General features: G+C 40.0%; 1 long non-coding RNA gene across 1 annotated transcript; it reads left to right on the plus strand.

Annotated features, from left to right (window-relative positions):
• Positions 1-10,163: 10,163 nt before the first annotated feature.
• Positions 10,164-16,459, plus strand: LOC144300162 (uncharacterized). The gene is made up of 3 exons (XR_013366756.1): positions 10,164-10,499; positions 12,116-12,266; positions 16,213-16,459. It is a non-coding gene; the product is annotated as an uncharacterized LOC144300162 (long non-coding RNA).
• The last annotated feature ends 657 nt before the right edge of the window (positions 16,460-17,116 follow it).

Below are 17,116 nucleotides of genomic sequence, written 5' to 3' on the forward strand. Positions count from 1 at the left end.
GGATGTCTGAGGACGAGAGGAGAGACAACTTGTGATAATCATTCACAAGACAGAGAACGGAATGACTGTGCATGACAGTGACAAGAGTGACCAAGAGAGAGGCGAGGGTTAAAATATGACCATCTAGGGGTCTGTTATCAACTGAAAACTTCTCCATTGACAGAAATGTCCTCTTCATGGTGACCTCATCCTTACTAGGGCAAGTGAATGTCTTTCCCTTCTCTCTTCTATTGTCTTGAGTATATAAATGAGGTCTCATTTTGGGTGCAAGGGTGCTGGGAAAGGCATTTAGCTAACCACTCTTGATAATAAGCTTCAGTGGGAATAATGTGCACATGTAGCTCTCCCATTTCTTCATCGCTTTTTTATTTCTGTAAGTAATATTTAGAGAAGTATACTGACAGGCATTCCTCTAAGTTTGTCCAATGTCTTCACAAATCCCGTCCCCGACACAGAAGGACTAATTATAAGATCCAGGCTATGGTTGACTTGAACAGAAATTTCTCCTGGGCTGAAAGATTTCTTGTTTCACTTGGAATCTCATATTTCCATTTCACATTTGAACAGTATAGGTCATATTTCCCCCATTAAACTGCAAGTTTGTGATTATAATTATGAAACGATAGCATATGAATAGTGAGGTATTTTAAAAATAACAGAGATCTCAGATAGTTCCATGTTAACAAGTGGGAACAATGAATAGCCCCCATTTGAAGTCTTCAGAAACATGTAGGGAGATAGGCTTTTGGCTCTTATTATTGGTTTAGAATCCCCCTTTGAAGATTAGAGAATTTGCTAATTATCAGTGACTCGGTTTCTCTTTAGGGAACTCAAAAACTAATTGCTGTGTAGATGTTTAAGAATGGCTATTTATTGATAAATTGCTATGCTATCTTGGTGAAAAAATAGTGTAGGATTAAAATGTAGCATGGGGATCCCTGGGTGGCGCAGCAGTTTGGTGCCTGCCTTTGGCCCAGGGCGCGATCCTGGAGACCCGGGATCGAATCCCACGTCGGGCTTCCGGTGCATGGAGCCTGCTTCTCCCTCTGCCTATGTCTCTGCCTCTCTCTCTCTCTCACTGTGTGCCTATCATAAATAAATAAAAAATTTTAAAAAAAATTAAAAAAAAATAAAATAAAATAAAATGTAGCATGGTGGACCCCGACTGGCTTTTTTTTTTTTTTTTTAAGGTTGGCTTTTTTAATGCTGGTTTTTAATTTGACTTCGAGAACTCTGTTTCTTTGTTTCCTTCATGCTTTTCGTAAGTACATTTACTGTAAAATAGCTCATTAGAATTACCACATGTGGTCTTTGCAGAAATTATTTTTAGCAAGGGTGGTTTAGTTCATTAACCGTTTGATTTTGATCACATCAGCAATATGAGGGACTAGTTACAGAAATGTTAATGAATGCACATTCATGGAAGAGAACTAGGGAATTAATACAAGGGCACTTTGATACAAGAATTAGCTTTCAGTTTTTATACAGAATGCAAGATAAGATAATTTTTAGTGACCACAGAAATGATGAAAGTTTGGGCCTTTTTTTTTTTTTTTTCCCACACAGGATGGTGAATCATCTATGTAGAGGCTTTCAGGCATTTTCTCCTGACTCTACATAGTTAAAGTAATGCACTTTGCAGTCAGGCAGACGTAGGTCCAAACCCCAGCCTCAGTCAGGCACTAATGCTATTAAAACTCCATCTGCCTCAGTTTCCTCGTCTATCATAAGACAATATGACACTTAGCCTCCATAGATATTGTAGGTCTTAAATGATATAAGATGAGGCAGGGCACGAGGAATGTTATTTCATACTATTGTTTGCTTAGTAATTTTATGTAATCTTCTCCTACTTGGTATGGGAGTAGCAAATTGGGCTGAAGTGATGTGGGAAAGTTGCCTGGAGTTGAAAGTTCTTATCTTCCAGCACCTAAAATAGATTCAACCCAATACTCACCAAATGCTTGTTTAATAAGAGGCGACAAACAAGCAAACAAAAATCTTATGCTCCTTACTCATATTCCTGACAGGTAATAAGAATAACTTCATTGATTGGCATTTATTATACAATAAGCACTTTACTCTTGGTTCCATTAATTCCTTCGAAACAACCCTAAGAGCATCCATATTCCCATTTTACAGATGAGAGAGCTAAGGCTTGGAGAGGAAAACTTTCCCAGGGTCACAGAGGTAGTAGTAGGAGTTTTAGCAGAACTCATAATCATTCCTGGTGCTCTTGCTTCAGGGCACTGGTTCATAAACACTAGACTACTCTGCATTTGCTTCATGATTAAATATCTGTTTTCAAGGCAGCTGTTCTGGCCCCATACCCCCATGGTGACGCTTCCCTGATCCTCTTCAGGGAATCTGACCACTCATTGAAGATACCGCCTCTGCGCTATTCCCCTGAAAGGTCACAAATGTCGCACCTTCCACCCCTGCCCATGGATGATAGCATTTTGGGGGTGTTTGAAGCATAGTCAAAAGACGTGTAGTACTCAGACCTTTGTCTACTCTACAATCTCCCTCACCTCCTACGGCTTCTCATGTAGTCAACAGAACAGGCCACCCCCTGTCTTAAAACCTTTCCCGATTTACCTCAGATCTTCCATTTACAGGAATGCCTTATTTTTCTACTAACAGGTGGCCAATCACAAACCCCGTTTTAGCCAAACTAAACGTTAGATGATTGTTATTCTTGGAAAACAATGTTAAAATCCAGAATGATAATTGCCTGCCAGGTAACACGGCATAGTAAAAATAACATAACATTGTGCTTGCCTCGTTAAAGCATTGCTTATATTCTGGATCAGAATCCACCGGCCTTGGTACTGGCAGAGAATATAGCACAATAAAGTGCTATCGATACCAATTATTGTGAAATGGAGTCAGAAAGCTGAATACCAAGAGAACTTTCTCATCGGCTATTAATGATGTCATAATAAGAACAAGCTCAACATTTTAGGTGCGTGAATGTGACCTTTCTTTTTTTTGGCTTAAGCATTTTCCATCTGAGTAGCAAAGACCTTTACTATATTCACAGCTTTTCTCTGGGTTTCACATCATTCCCTAAAATCACATTCAGTGGGTGTTTTATCTTGAAAGCAGAACCCAAAGAGATCCTCAATTCCTTGTCAGGAATGGACTAAGACAACTCAAATGTGTCTCTTAATTTATGGACCATCTTAATAAGAAAACATATTTGTATGTGTGGCTGGTGTTTCTTTAATTAATCTTACAGTAGAAATTGAAATTGTAAGTAATTTTAGTAGTAATCGAAAGTCGTTCCAAATGTAGACAAATCAGTTGTTCGTGTGTAAACAAAGAAATTAATACATTCAAAATCTGAGGAGCATCATGAGCTAAGGTAAGGGTCTAGAAACAAGAAGACTTGAGGCCAAGGAATGCTTCCAAGCTATAATTTTTAGATAAAATACGGGGTGTCCAGTTAGATTTGAATTTCGGATAAACAAAAAATATCTTTAATACAAGTGTGACTCGAATATCGCACGGGACATACTTATCCTGCAAGATGATTGACTGCTTATCTGGTATTGAGGCTTAGCTGAGCATCCTTTATTTTTATTTTTGAATCTACCAAGCCTACTCTAAGCCTTAGTATGTTTTCACTTGAAAAAATAAGATAAAAATCCCTAGCTACTTCATCACATTGTTAAGATACTCAAATGGGGCACAATGATAGCATAACATGAGGTTTTTTTGACTTAAACATATTCAGCTCTGTGCCTGACTCCTCATAGTTCACAAAAAGAAAGAAAAAGAATCAGAGTCAGACAGAGAGAGAGAGAGAGAAGGAGAGAAACAGAGACAGAGAGGCAGAGAGGAGATATGAAATAGCACGGGCCATCCACCCAGCCCTCCAGTGCCTGAGCACATGCCCGAGGGTGAGAGTGACAGGGGAGGCTGTCTCTGCTCAGACTTCTGTCTCCCTGCGGCTGCTTCTCATAATGTGAGCACCTGATGGTGCAGGAGTGTGATTCTAGTGTTTAAAGATACTTATTTTTCATGCAACATGGTCCCTAAACGCAAGCCAACTGCTTCATCTGGAGCTCAACCAAAGAAACAGCGATCTGTTCCAATGGCAGAAGAAAAAAAGAAATCTTTGGACTTATTGAGAAATGGGATGTTGAAATTGAATGTGGCACTTTCTAAGGGATTTTTAAGGGTAACTTAGCTGTAGACAATCTCCACCTTACCTATTGGGGTTTGAGGGCCCCATCTCCATATAAGATAAAATTCCACTGTGATTGATGTGAAAAGAGTTTTGTACATTTTTTTGGTGCAAAATGTGTTTTGTAAACTGATGCAAGCCATCATTGTTTTATATTCTTCATTTATTTCCTGTTATTTTTATTATTTTTATTATTACCATCGTTATTACACCAAATAAAATGATATTCAAGATTTTGAGAGTTTACCACAGAACTAATACATGGGAAACAATTTGAGGATACAAATAAATTCAAACATAGCTATGGTTTGGTTGCTTAGGACTAATGTCTCAGAAATGTAAAGGAGTAAATGTAGGTGGTAAAGCATCTTAAGAGGAAAAAAGAACCCCTGAGATGCAATGAGATAACTACAAATACAAGGCATAATTATTGCACAATGAGAGTACTTATTCATAATGAAATTATGGGATTTGAGGGTTTGTTGAAATGATTGGAAGAAAAGTAAATCTCAGAGAAAGAAATTTCCTGGAACTTCCGTCTTGTGCATTGTAGGACCATCTTTTATGGGATACTGGAGGAACCAAATAGATCTGTCATTTAAATGGACTTGTTAAACACTTCAGAATATGCTATGGGGAATTATCCTGCCCTAGCAGGGAAGAAAGGTCAACAAATCTAAATGACCTTGCTTTCCCTAATTGTTATGAGAGTTTTACTAATATCTATCCACTGAATGATTCATGCAGATTAGAAAGTGATGGACAGGAAGATTAGTTGTGATGATGATGATGACATTAAAGAGGGTGTTACTTTCACAGCTTATTACAGTTATTTGGATATCATTACATATAACAATTTTTTTTGACTATAAGCTGCTTGAATGTAGGGACCATTCACCTTATTTTTTAATTTTTTTTTAAATTTGAGTATAGTTAACACACGGTATTACGGTAGTTTCAAGTGTACAAAATATTTACCTCTTTACTCCCCTTTCACCCCCATATCCAGCTGAGTATTTTCATCCTCACTCCTATGGGGTGGTGTTACTTTTAGCCCCATTTTTTGCTAAACACCTCTTCCATAGTCATATCAAGAAGGTAGTGAGGGTCCGTGAACAACGTTGGTGAATGCATATCAAGGGGGATTGAAGAGGACTTCCTAAGGAGATGAGCTGACACTAGAATCGCGTGTCACATTGTCGGGGCAAGATCCTCCTCTCAAGGTAGGGAGACTACTCCAAGCCCAAGAAATACTAGAGGTGAAGAGGAATGAGCAGTTTGAGACAGACAAGTGAGCTCCCAGAGCTGTAAGCTGTGAGAATGGCATGGTACCAGACATGGTCAGGTATGATTTTCATTGACTGTTTGAGCCTAAGTTATGGAAGTGTCACTGTGCAAGATGAGGCCATACTGAAGAGAGGATCGAGATGGACAGAAGGGTGACTGTGGTGGGTGTGGAACAGGGATGAAGAGATCCACAGGAGAAACTCAGGAAGGGGAAGGTGGAGATTTGGGGTCAGAAAGCACCCTTTTCGGGATCCCTGGGTGGCGCAGCGGTTTGGCGCCTGCCTTTGGCCCAGGGCGCGATCCTGGAGACCCGGGATCGAATCCCACATCGGGCTCCCAGTGCATGGAGCCTGCTTCTCCCTCTGCCTGAGTCTCTGCCTCTCTCTCTCTCTCTCTCTCTCTGTGACTATCATAAATAAATAAAAATTAAAAAAAAAAAAAAGAATGAAGAAAGCACCCTTTTCCATTGTGCCATATCTTCAGTCTGGGACATACGGAACTGGTTTGCTGAGGGGGGGGAGGGTCTTCTCAGGTAAATATATCTAGCAGATAGCTGGAATGCAGATCTGTAACCCAGAGAAATATTCATGGCTTTGGAAGCAGATTTTTCAAGTCATCCAAGAGCAGAAGGCTCAGGAGAACATAAAGTTGCCTCAGGAAAGACAGGATATAAGTGGAAAAGAGAGCTGAGAGTAGGCACCGGATCAGGCCTACATTTGAAGTGTGGGCATAGAAAAGAGAAGAAATGGTCAGGAAAGTGGCAAGCTTCTAGAAAGTCTGAGGAAGTCCCATTTATTTCACATTGGTAAAAATGACTGGTTAGGAAATAATTTTGGTTTTTAAGTAACACAATGTTCCCTTCCCATCTTTCTACCTAATGACATGGATACACACACACACACACACACACACACACACACCACCTTTGCTAAAAGCATTCTGTTCTACATTATACTTAGGAAATAAACACTTCCAAGAACTATATAGAAAGACTCTTAGGAGCGGAAAACCAAAAAGGATTTCAAGAGCCCATTTGGTCCATCTCCTTGCCAGTAGGGGCATTTCCTAAATCATCCAAAGAAGAAAATTGTCAATTCTATTTTTAAAATATCTCTACAGATGGTGATTCCATAAGCTCCCCTGCTAATTTGCTCCAGTGTTTAATCAGCCTGACACACAAAGTTCTTCTTTACATCTAACTCAGTGCTCTCTTGTTACAATGTAGAATCTATTTCTCCCACAGAAGTGGAAAGATAAAACAATCTAATAGCTCAGAAAATCCATAAGTCAAATGTCCTCAATCCTAATGGCTGGTAAGATGCACATGGTATTCTTATTTCATGTCAATAGCATGCAATTTCGTCCCAATGACAAAGGAAGGCATCCAGTCCTAAATCTACTATAAGCAGGCACTGATGAACACTCAAATATCCTTTTGCTCTGAATAGGAAAAAATATATGCAGAAAACTTTTTTAGAATTACTAAACCAGAGTTTTCCCAAAGAGAAAGACCACATCTAAAGATTTTAATGACTCTTTTTGGGGACTTCTCTAGGCTTTTTATCTGTGATATACAGATTAAATGCAAACTTCTCAAATGCCCATAGGTTTTTATAATGTTATAAACATTATTTTTCAATTACTCTCTCTCTTAAACAATGTCATTGGACATATTGTTTATTCTTTAAGCCAGAAATCTACATAAATTCTTGTAGATTTAAACTTTCTCGGATGACACCCTCAGGCAGTAAGGAAAGAGATTACTGAAACAGCTGAAAAAGAGCAACAAGACAAAAGCTTTATTTTTTAATTTTACTATTGACATTGGTTTGGGGCCAACCATGTGTGCTCAATACTGTGGAATACTTCATTAACCACAGAGATATGGCTAAGAAGGGAAGGAACATCCTCATTAAAAATGTAGATGCAAGAAAAGTTACAAAGCAGAATTTTAAAAGCCTGCACTGTTCTTCCCATTACTGGGTAAACACTCCCAGCAGCTTCCTGGGAATTGCACCATCCTGGGCCCCCAGGATCGCAGGTGCCCAAAAGAAGAAAGCCACGCTAAAATTAGAGACGCAATGATCAAGGAAGAGCACCCCGACCTTCTCTCATAGATGGAAACAAACTAAAGCAAAGCAAAACAACAAATAAGAGAAAGTAAAACATTAGCTCAAAGATACTTAGGAAACCAACAAAAATATTTCTTTAAAGAGCCACAAAGAACACAGCCTTCAATGACTATTGAGACGTATTCTCAGTTCTTACAAAAATACAAAGAACTATCCTTTCAATGTCATGAAGGATCAAAATTCTATGCCGTCTTTCACTCACAGGTCTAACCTCTAGACAACGTGCTTTTGTATGTGCCTGGAATTTTCTTCCCACTCTCCATGTTTTCTTCACTTGCCTAACACTTTAGTTTACTGGGCACTCAACTTAGATGGTATCCACTTCAAGGAAGCTGTTCTTGACCTTCTTAACAGAGTGGGATGTTGCTGTTCTCCATACGCCAGCTACTCCCTACATTTAGTGCAGCCTGAGATGAATCGTATTATATTCTCATTGTTCCACAGCTTGTCCATCTCTCCTTCCCTACCCAATGTCAAGGGCAGAGAACACCTTCCTCTTATCCAGGCCTATATCCCTTATGGATGGCACATTGTGTTGACTAAAGTGTATCAAATATATGAAAATCAAATAGATGCGTATATGGCTCCAAAGCCCTTCCTGCTACTCTGTTTGTTGATGTCTTTCTTAGTCAGGCCTTCTGACCTTTCAACGAGATCAGTGCTATGGACTGAAATTCTCCTCCTCAAATTTTTATGTCGAAGCCCTAATCCTCAGTACCTTCAAATGTGACTGTATTTGGAGATAGGGTCTTTAAAGAGGCTGTTAAGGTGGTTACTAATTCAATCTGACTGATATCCTTATAAGAAGAGACACCAGGGCCAGGAATGCAGAACAACCATATGAGGACGTGGAGAGAAAGCAGCCATCTGCAAGCCAAGGAGAGAGGCCTCAGAAGACCCTACACTTGCTGACACTTTGATCTTGAACTTTTGGCCTCCAGAACTGCAAGAAATTAAATTTTTGTTGTTCAAGCCCCTAGTTTACAACATTTGTTATGGCAGCCTGAGCAAACTGATGCGGTCGGTATTTTCTCTTAGACATACCATCTCTTATATATCCACAGTTCCCCTTTCCTTTTGCTAATCACATTTCTAATATTTTGGTCAAAACTCCTTCCCACGTAGGGTCCCTTGAGGAAAACAAAAACCGTTTAGGTCCTTCAACAACAGGAAATTGAATGCAAGGATTTGGTCACACAGGTTATCAAAAAGCAGGAAAGTTAAAAGGGAGATGGTGAAGCAACTCAGAACAGGAAGCCACTACCATCCAAAGGGTCTGGAAGGACAGTGGGAGGAGGAGGCTTTCCCAGAGCCCAGGAGGAAGGAGTGTCTCTCAGGGCTTTGAATCATGGCTAGAAGAGTTGATGTCCACAGGAGAGGCAGCCATCTCCTGAGACAGAGAGGAAAGGAAGCAGCAGGGCAGCTGCTCCGCCCTCCAAAGCTGAGCCAGTGCCTACTCTTGGAAGAACAAGTCAAAAGCCATTTGACAAAGGAACGTAGAAAATACAGCATGCAGGGATTATCCCCCTTCGCCCTCTCAGCCCAGAGGAGATAAGAAATGAATGAGAGAGCAGAGTTAAATGATGGGCACAGCCACTAGAATATAAGAAACAGGAGGACGGGAGGTGGATCCCTCTGGTTCCTGCTTTATCCCCAGCCCAGCACCTAAAACACACTGTACAATGCATATTAAATATTTAACAATGAGTTGTGAGATCAACTGTAGCCAACCAAACCTTGTATTTCTCATTTACCAATTTCTCTGCCGTGATTAATATGCTACATATCTGGGAAACCCTCCTAGAGGATGAGATTCAAGAGCGAGAGGTTTTAGTATCTGTTTTGTTCCTTGATTTCGTGCCGGCACTTGGAACATGTCTGGCCAGTAGTAGGTGCTCTAGACATATCTGTTAGACCAATGAAGAAAAGTTTGGTGGGGTGGAAAAGCCCATCTTATCATCTCGATTAGACTGTGCTACATGAAAATTAACACATCATGAAACTGGTAGGCCGGGCACCAGAATTCCTCAAGGCCAGGTTTGCAGAAAAGATTTACGTAAAGAGTGTGTGTGGAATATATACTTGCAAGGCAGGGTCACTTCAGTGTCTTGGGACTCAAGGCAAAAGGTAGACTAATTTTCTCCATTCTCCCACAACTGACCTTCCATGCTCTCCTTCAGCTCTCCTTCCACAAAACGCATAGTTGCCCTTTCTGGCTGTTCATAGCAAAGTGCTTTTCCCAGCCCCGTAGGCTGCCCTGGATGGAAAATGGCCTGGGTTCTCAGAGACTTAACACCCGGCCTTGTGAACATGAGCAAGATTATTCTCTCCGAGCAGCTCTTTTCACATGTGATACGCTTGGCAAGCTGCCCTGCTAAGTGTCAAGCCCTGAATGTTTTTGTTTTTGCCCTGGTGGTCCTGAGGAGTTACTGGCATACTTCTGGGGATCTGTTTTGTATCAAACTGTGGGCCGCTAGTGACATTGAGAAGAAGCAGGTAGAGACAGAGAGAGGGCTCTGGACTGCATCGCATTTAATTCTGATAGCAGACTCCCTGTCTGCCCTGGCTGCCTCAAAGCTTCCTTCGGTCTTTCTTTGGCTCCTTCACTTTGTGCTTCCCAGTATTACAGGGCAATCTTTTGTGTGCATGTTTTCCCCTTTTGCTCCCCAGAGAGGCTTGTCAAAACTCCTTATCTGCTGATGAATGAAAGGAATTTCTCCTGTGCGGGCGGGACCTGGTTAATGCAGCTCTGGCCAGCACGGGTAGGTCACTGAGTTAAGGAAGCTCCAAAAGGCAAAGTGCACTGAGAATATCAGAGTTGCTGTCGTGCCAGGAAGTGCCATCAGCAGGCGTTTTCCTCCAAGCAGAGGGACGGACAAGAAGGAGAGGTAAGGCTAAGGGAAGCAATCTTGGATTCATTTACTCTGATGGGGAGAGATAACGCACTGTACCAGTTGACATTGACTCTGGCATTCATTTTGCACCGATATTTGAAAACATGTGTTTAGGGGCTTGAATATATTTTAGAGCTGAATCAGAATCAGCTCCGTTTCTTCTTCATACAGGACTTTTTGATTATTTGAACTAAGATTCATTTTCCTAATTTCCTCCAAACCTCAACCATCTGAAACCTTTTCCAATTACACAGAGCAAAAGAGATTAGGCTGCTATATCCATTAGCATAAACATTGTATGATGCCCAGTTACGTACCTCACACAAGGACTTGCAAGGAGTGATGACCCACTTAACACTCAGTGAATGATTTAATCAAGAAGTCAATGAATGGATCTTCCTTTTGCCAGGGAGCTCTAGTGTATATAGCACCACTGTCCACACAAACTCTTAAAAAGCTAACTGAGAGAGAAGAAGGAAGGGAGGAAAGAAGACAGGATGGAAGGAAGGAAGGAAGGAAGGAAGGAAGGAAGGAAGGAAGGAAGGAGGGAGAGAGGGAGGGAGGGAATCCTTGTTACCCAGGGTTGGGCTGGGGATGGAGAAGGGAGATGTAAGTGCAAGGAAGATGTCAGTGATCATCGAGTGATTCTGCTGAGATGTTCATTATGTCTGTTACATTCTCATATTTAATTTACTAAGTACATACAAGTTAAAAGAATATACCCTTTTAAATCCACCACAGCCTGGGTGAAAGTCACTGGGAATGAACTAGGAGGGGCATAGGGCTTAAAGTCAAGAGGCCTGAGTTCAAATCCCAGTTCCATTTCTTGCCCTCTGCAACCACCTTCCAAATACTAGATCATGCTGACCCTCCATAACCTCTGCAAAGTGGATCTAGAAATAACAGCCACCTTACTCAGCTATACAATTTGTTTTTAACTTTAAAGTTATTCAACCCAATCACCCACCTTCCAGAAGGATTTGTAGTATGCATATTCTTGATTCAAAAAAAGATTTATTTCTTTGAAAAATTAAGAAGAATGTTCAATAAATCAAACTTTTGGAAGATATCATCTTTACCAATTTTCATTTCGGGAAGTAGACAATTCCTTTCAAGAATTCTCCTTGTTCAGAAAGAGCTGCTTTTCTGAAGCAGACCATTTGCAGTCTCCTGTTGTGCTGTCTACCGAACAGAATGGAGGAAATATAATTGTATTTCTTGTATTACCTGGACAGCATAGTACTTGCATCATGCAATTAGGAATTTCATAAGAGGCATTCAAACAGATACCTTAGCTAAAAATAAATTCCATCTATTTCTGCTCATTGTGTTCAGAATTATGCCCTTTGGGGAAGGGGGTACAAAACTACTAAGGACTCTGGGCTCATGCTTCCTTTTATGGATCTCACCTTTAACTCTGATTCTGTATCTACTGAAGGCTTTGGAAGTGCCTTTTACTTTGTCTCTGGACCTCCAAACTCAATTTCTGAGTAAATATTTTACTAAAGAAAAAAAAAACCTATTCTAAATTTCTAAGTTCTAAACTTAGCTGTAAATTACCAAGTTCTAAACCAAGTTTCTAAATTCCTTTTTTTCTCTTTCCTATCAAGGTCTCCCTGAAGCCCTGAAACTGGCCCAGTTCCTTTGGTTGCCATCGTCTGGGATGTCACAGACATCTGGGCTTGCATCTTTCTGCGTGACTACCCTAATCCAGTTTCCATTTAGCAGCTTCTTGTGCTTTTGCCGTGTCCTCCCAACCAGGTCGCTTCATGTTGTGCTAAGTTGAATGTAGCTAGGATGCCAGAATCTGATCTTTCTGATCCAGTTTTGCATTGAATGTGCTGAGAGCCAGAGTGCTCCTTGAGACGTTGTTTGTGAAAAGTAGCCTATTTGGTGGTAAATAAGCCATTATCATTTGAGGTTACCAAAGAGGAAGACTTTGTTAGATTGATTGAGTCATAGTCATGTTTATGCTGAAACAGAACTCTTCCAACCATCTCATTTTACAGACAAGGAAACTGAACTCTAAAGAGAGGAAGAGTCCAGCAGAAGTTATAGACAGGAGTGATTTAAGTGCAAATTTGGGGCTTACAACACTAATTTGAGATAAAATAGGTTTGTGAGGTGTGTGTGTGTGTGTGTGTGTGTGTGTGTGTGTGTGTTTTCACATGGACATGAACAGAGGAGAAGAGAAAACTGGGAACCCATATGGCTGAGGGGGAAAGGAAGTGGAAAATCTTTGTGTGTGGGGTGAGGAGGAGGCGTAGGAGAGTAGAGGCAAGAAGTGTTCAAAAAGGAAATCCACCAGAAAAGAGTTAAGAAAGTAAGAAAGAAAGCTCAAATGTTTAATAGATTAAACCAGGGCAGGAACTGAACAGACCGATTTTAGAAATCATGTCGGCAGAACACCTTAAAAAGCAAACCATGGAAGGATATTTCTAGAGATAAGGAAAAGAAAGATCTAGAGAAAAGCCCAGGCTGTTAAGCATGGCTTAAGACAATAATTTGAGTGAAATCTTGGAAATGGTTGCTCTTTCCTTAAGCGAATTAGAGGCATCAGAGACACAGCTTAACTTGGTGCAGAAATAGTGTGGAATTGGCTGTAACCAGACTCTAAACCAGGCGGAGCTGTGTGTGTTTTGTTGACCTGTATCGTGTGAAACCCAAACTTCCACATTCCCAAGTTAAGGTAAATCTTGCAGCCGCAGTGACTGGCTGAGTAGGAGATTTTGATGACCATACTTTCTTGCAAAGACTGTGCTTTTCACTCTTTTGAACTGTTGACGTCAATGGTAGCATTTATTACTGTGAGTTTAGTCGATAGCAAATTTGACAGCAATAAAGAAGGACTGCTAATCACCTGAGTATTTACCGCGAGTGAAAACATGATCTACAGGGACCCCTGGGTGGCTCAGTGGTTGAGCGTCTGCCTTGGGCCCAGGGCGTGATCCCCGGGCCCTGGGATGGAATCCCATGTCGGGCTCCCTGCAGGGAGCCTGCTCTCCCTCTGCCTGTGTCTCTGCCTCTCTCTGTGTGTCTCTCAGGAATGAATGAATGAATGAATGAATGAATAAATAAATAAATAAATAAATAAATAAATAAATAAAATCTTTAAAAGAAAACGTTATCTACAATAGGTAGACTAAATTTACTTTCAAATAATACCAGAAGCAAATGACTATGGTAACTTCTGGGTCACACTGACAATGATGATGTCTGGCCTGCTTCACTGGAGTGGAGATGTGTACTTTGATGGAAATAACATACAGGAAATAGTTATGCTCCTTATTACCTGTGAGGGTCCTAGATCTTATAAAATCTCACAAGTAGAACACGTGAAGACACATATGTTTATTATCGTGCAAACATTCAATAACTATTTATGGAGTCTCCTATATATCTTATAGGGAACTAGAGAGTATCTAAACATAATGGAGTAAAACTGAATGAGTTCATAGTCTTTAGTATGCTTTGTGGATTTTAGCTTTAGGTACCAAACTGTAGTTGCTTAGAATGCAAAGCAAACTTGCCCTCCACCTCAACACGACAGCATTGGGGATTTTTAGATAAAGCAGATTGCCTTGTAGGTAAGGTTACTGATTTAGTCCTCAGATGTCATTTATTAACAAACAAACAAAAATAGAAATGAAGAATCCAATAAGATCATATATCTACGAATTATGGTCATAAGAAGCAATTTTTATAAAGAAAAATTTCATCCATAGTAACTATGTTAAAGTCTCTACACAACAAAGTCAGCAAAACAAGGGGAAAAGAGAGGCCAGAGATACGAAGATGAATTATTCAAATTTACCAAGTGTCACTCAAGCTGTTCTGTTTTGAAGATTCACTCATTAATGTATTCATTTAGTTAATCTTATTAAATATCTGCAAGGTGTTTAGCAGTATAAAATAGTAGGACAATGTGTTTAGCCTCAAAAGAGCTAAAAATCTGGCAGCAAAAACTGTCTCCACATAAACATCTACGGTCTGATGCATGTTGCAATCAGATCATAATCAACATAGAGAAGCAGGAAGAAGGGAAAGAGCCACCTTATAAAGGAGGTGATAGGTAAGCTAGGACTCAACAGATGAGTAGAATATTTGCAAATCAACCCAGAAAGGACATTCCAGACAGAGATAATAGTGTATGCAAACTCATAAAGCTATGGTAGTTTCATATATATATACATATATATACACAATATAATAGAAATGCCATTAAAAGTTAGTGGAGAATAACGAGACTATTAAATAAATGCTGGTGAGAAATGAAAGATCTCTGTCAAAAAAAAAATAAAATTTAACCTCTACCACTATACACAAACAAAAACATAAAAAGTTTAGAAGAAAGTATTTAAAAATATACGTATCACCTTGAGATATAGTAAATAAGAAACAAAAGACGCCATAAACAAGGTAAATGGACATGCCACAACACTGGGAGAGGAGTTTTGCGGAGTATATAACAAAACAAATTATTATCCCGAAATGTTAAAGATACTTAACAAAATGAGACAACACACACAAAACTCAATAGAAAAATAGGCAGCGGATAAGGGGTAATTCACAGAAAAGGGAAAAATAATGGTCCTTTAAACATCTGAAAGGTTGCCTAGCTTCCCTCATAATTTGGGGAAACCACAATTAGATATAATTCCAGACTTAGTCTGGCAAAATCTAAAATGTTTGATAATAGCAGATGTGAGCAAGAATATAGAATAGTGGAACTCTCATATACTGTCATGGAATTAAAAATTGTTTGGGGAACAATCTGGTAATATCCAGCAAAATTGAAGACGTGTATCTCCTTTACCTCATCAACTTCATCCCTAAATACATAGCACAGGAACTCTAGTAGATGTAACCAGAGACATGTGTAAACAACACAGATTATAGCATTTTTAGTTAAAGTAGAAAGCTAAAACAAAAAGAAAAAATGTCTGTTAACAACAGAAAGAATATGCCATTAGAAATTAGTAAACTAGACCTACGAGTATCAATGAATAAACCTTAAAAATATAATAGTGACCAAAAATTAAGTTTCAGGTTGGTAATACCATACCTGAGGTGTGGAAAGATGCAAAACAATATTATTTTCTCTGAGGAGCAAAAATACAAAGAAGATGCATGGCTGAAAATAACAATGCCAAATTCACAGTCATGGTAGTTCTGTGACATTGTCTTTTCTTCAAAAGAAGAGGAAAAATCTGAATTAAGATAGGTACCTATATTTGGTAGATGGTCCTCCACGATTTTCTGTGTGTTCTACATGCTATGCATCATGGAATCCAGGTTCTTGGTTATTCATATGAATCTCAGGAATCATCCAAATGGAATGTTTTTCAAAGACTCTGATACTTGCCGCAGTGCTATACCCGGTAGAGAACATAGAGGCCACACGTCTTGGAGACGGGTGATTCTTCTAACGGTGAGGGTGGCCATCGGCATACTTCCTTACTTAATGCTTACTGTTTCTAGAATCTTATTTGCAAACATGGGTCTGATAATTTAACAAGATAGGAAATCCTCAGCAGTTAGGCATGGGTTGGTGCTTATTGTAATTTATGAATATATAAATTCCAAAACTCCGTAATCAACAATTGCTCCCCGACCAGAAAGTTTCCCTAGTTGAGCAAAGCATGGAATAAAGCAACACAAACTTTCTTATATTTGTTTTTTTTTCATTTGTTTTTGTTTTCGACAGTCTCTTCAGACATGTAAGCAGGGCTCGGCAGGGACAGCTCATGTCTGCTCCCCTTGCTGTGGCAGGACATCTCCAAGGCTGGAAGCTGGAATCTTCTGAAGACTTACTTACTCACTCACTTACTCTCTAGTGAATGCTGCTGGCTAATTGGCTGAGTCCTTAGCTTGGGTTGTCAGTCGAAAGACTTCCTCACAGCATGGTAGCTGTATTAAGTTTTCTGTCACTGCTTCAACAAATTAAAACAAACTTGGCGGTTAACACAACACAAATGTATTGTCTTGTAGTTCTATAAGCCAAAGGTCCAATAGAGAACTCACTGGACTAAAATCAAGGTTTTTCAGGGTGGCATGTCTCTCCAGACACTCTAAGGGCGAATCCATTTCCTTTTCCCATTTGTAGAGACTGCCTATATCCATGTGCTCCTGACCCCCTTCCTTCACCTTCAAAACCGGCGACCTTGCCTCTCTCTGTGGCTTTCTTCCCCTAATTAACATGCTTCTGCCTCTCCATGATCATTCTATCATCACTGCTCCTTCTGATTCTGAACTTTCTGTCCCTTCTACTTTTAAGGAACATTGCGATTACATCTGAGATAGTCTCATCTGCAAGCTTTTTATTTAATCACATGTACCAAGCCCCTTTTGCTATGCAGAGTACCGTATTCACAGGTTCTAGGGACTAGGGCACGGACATTTTTGAGGAGCCATCACTCTGGGTCCTACAGTAGCTGAATGCCAATGATGAACATGAGCAAGCCACGTGGGTGCTGTAGTGCCCTTCCTGACTTAGCCCCCGAAAGACACATCACATCCCTTCCCCTGCATTGCTACTTGCCATGGCAGTCATAATGCTCACACAGTTTCAAGAGGAGGGGAAAATAGGCTCCATCTCCTGGTGATGGAGT

Source organism: Canis aureus, chromosome 28 (assembly GCF_053574225.1).
Source record: "Canis aureus isolate CA01 chromosome 28, VMU_Caureus_v.1.0, whole genome shotgun sequence".
Taxonomy (NCBI): Eukaryota; Metazoa; Chordata; class Mammalia; order Carnivora; family Canidae; genus Canis; species Canis aureus.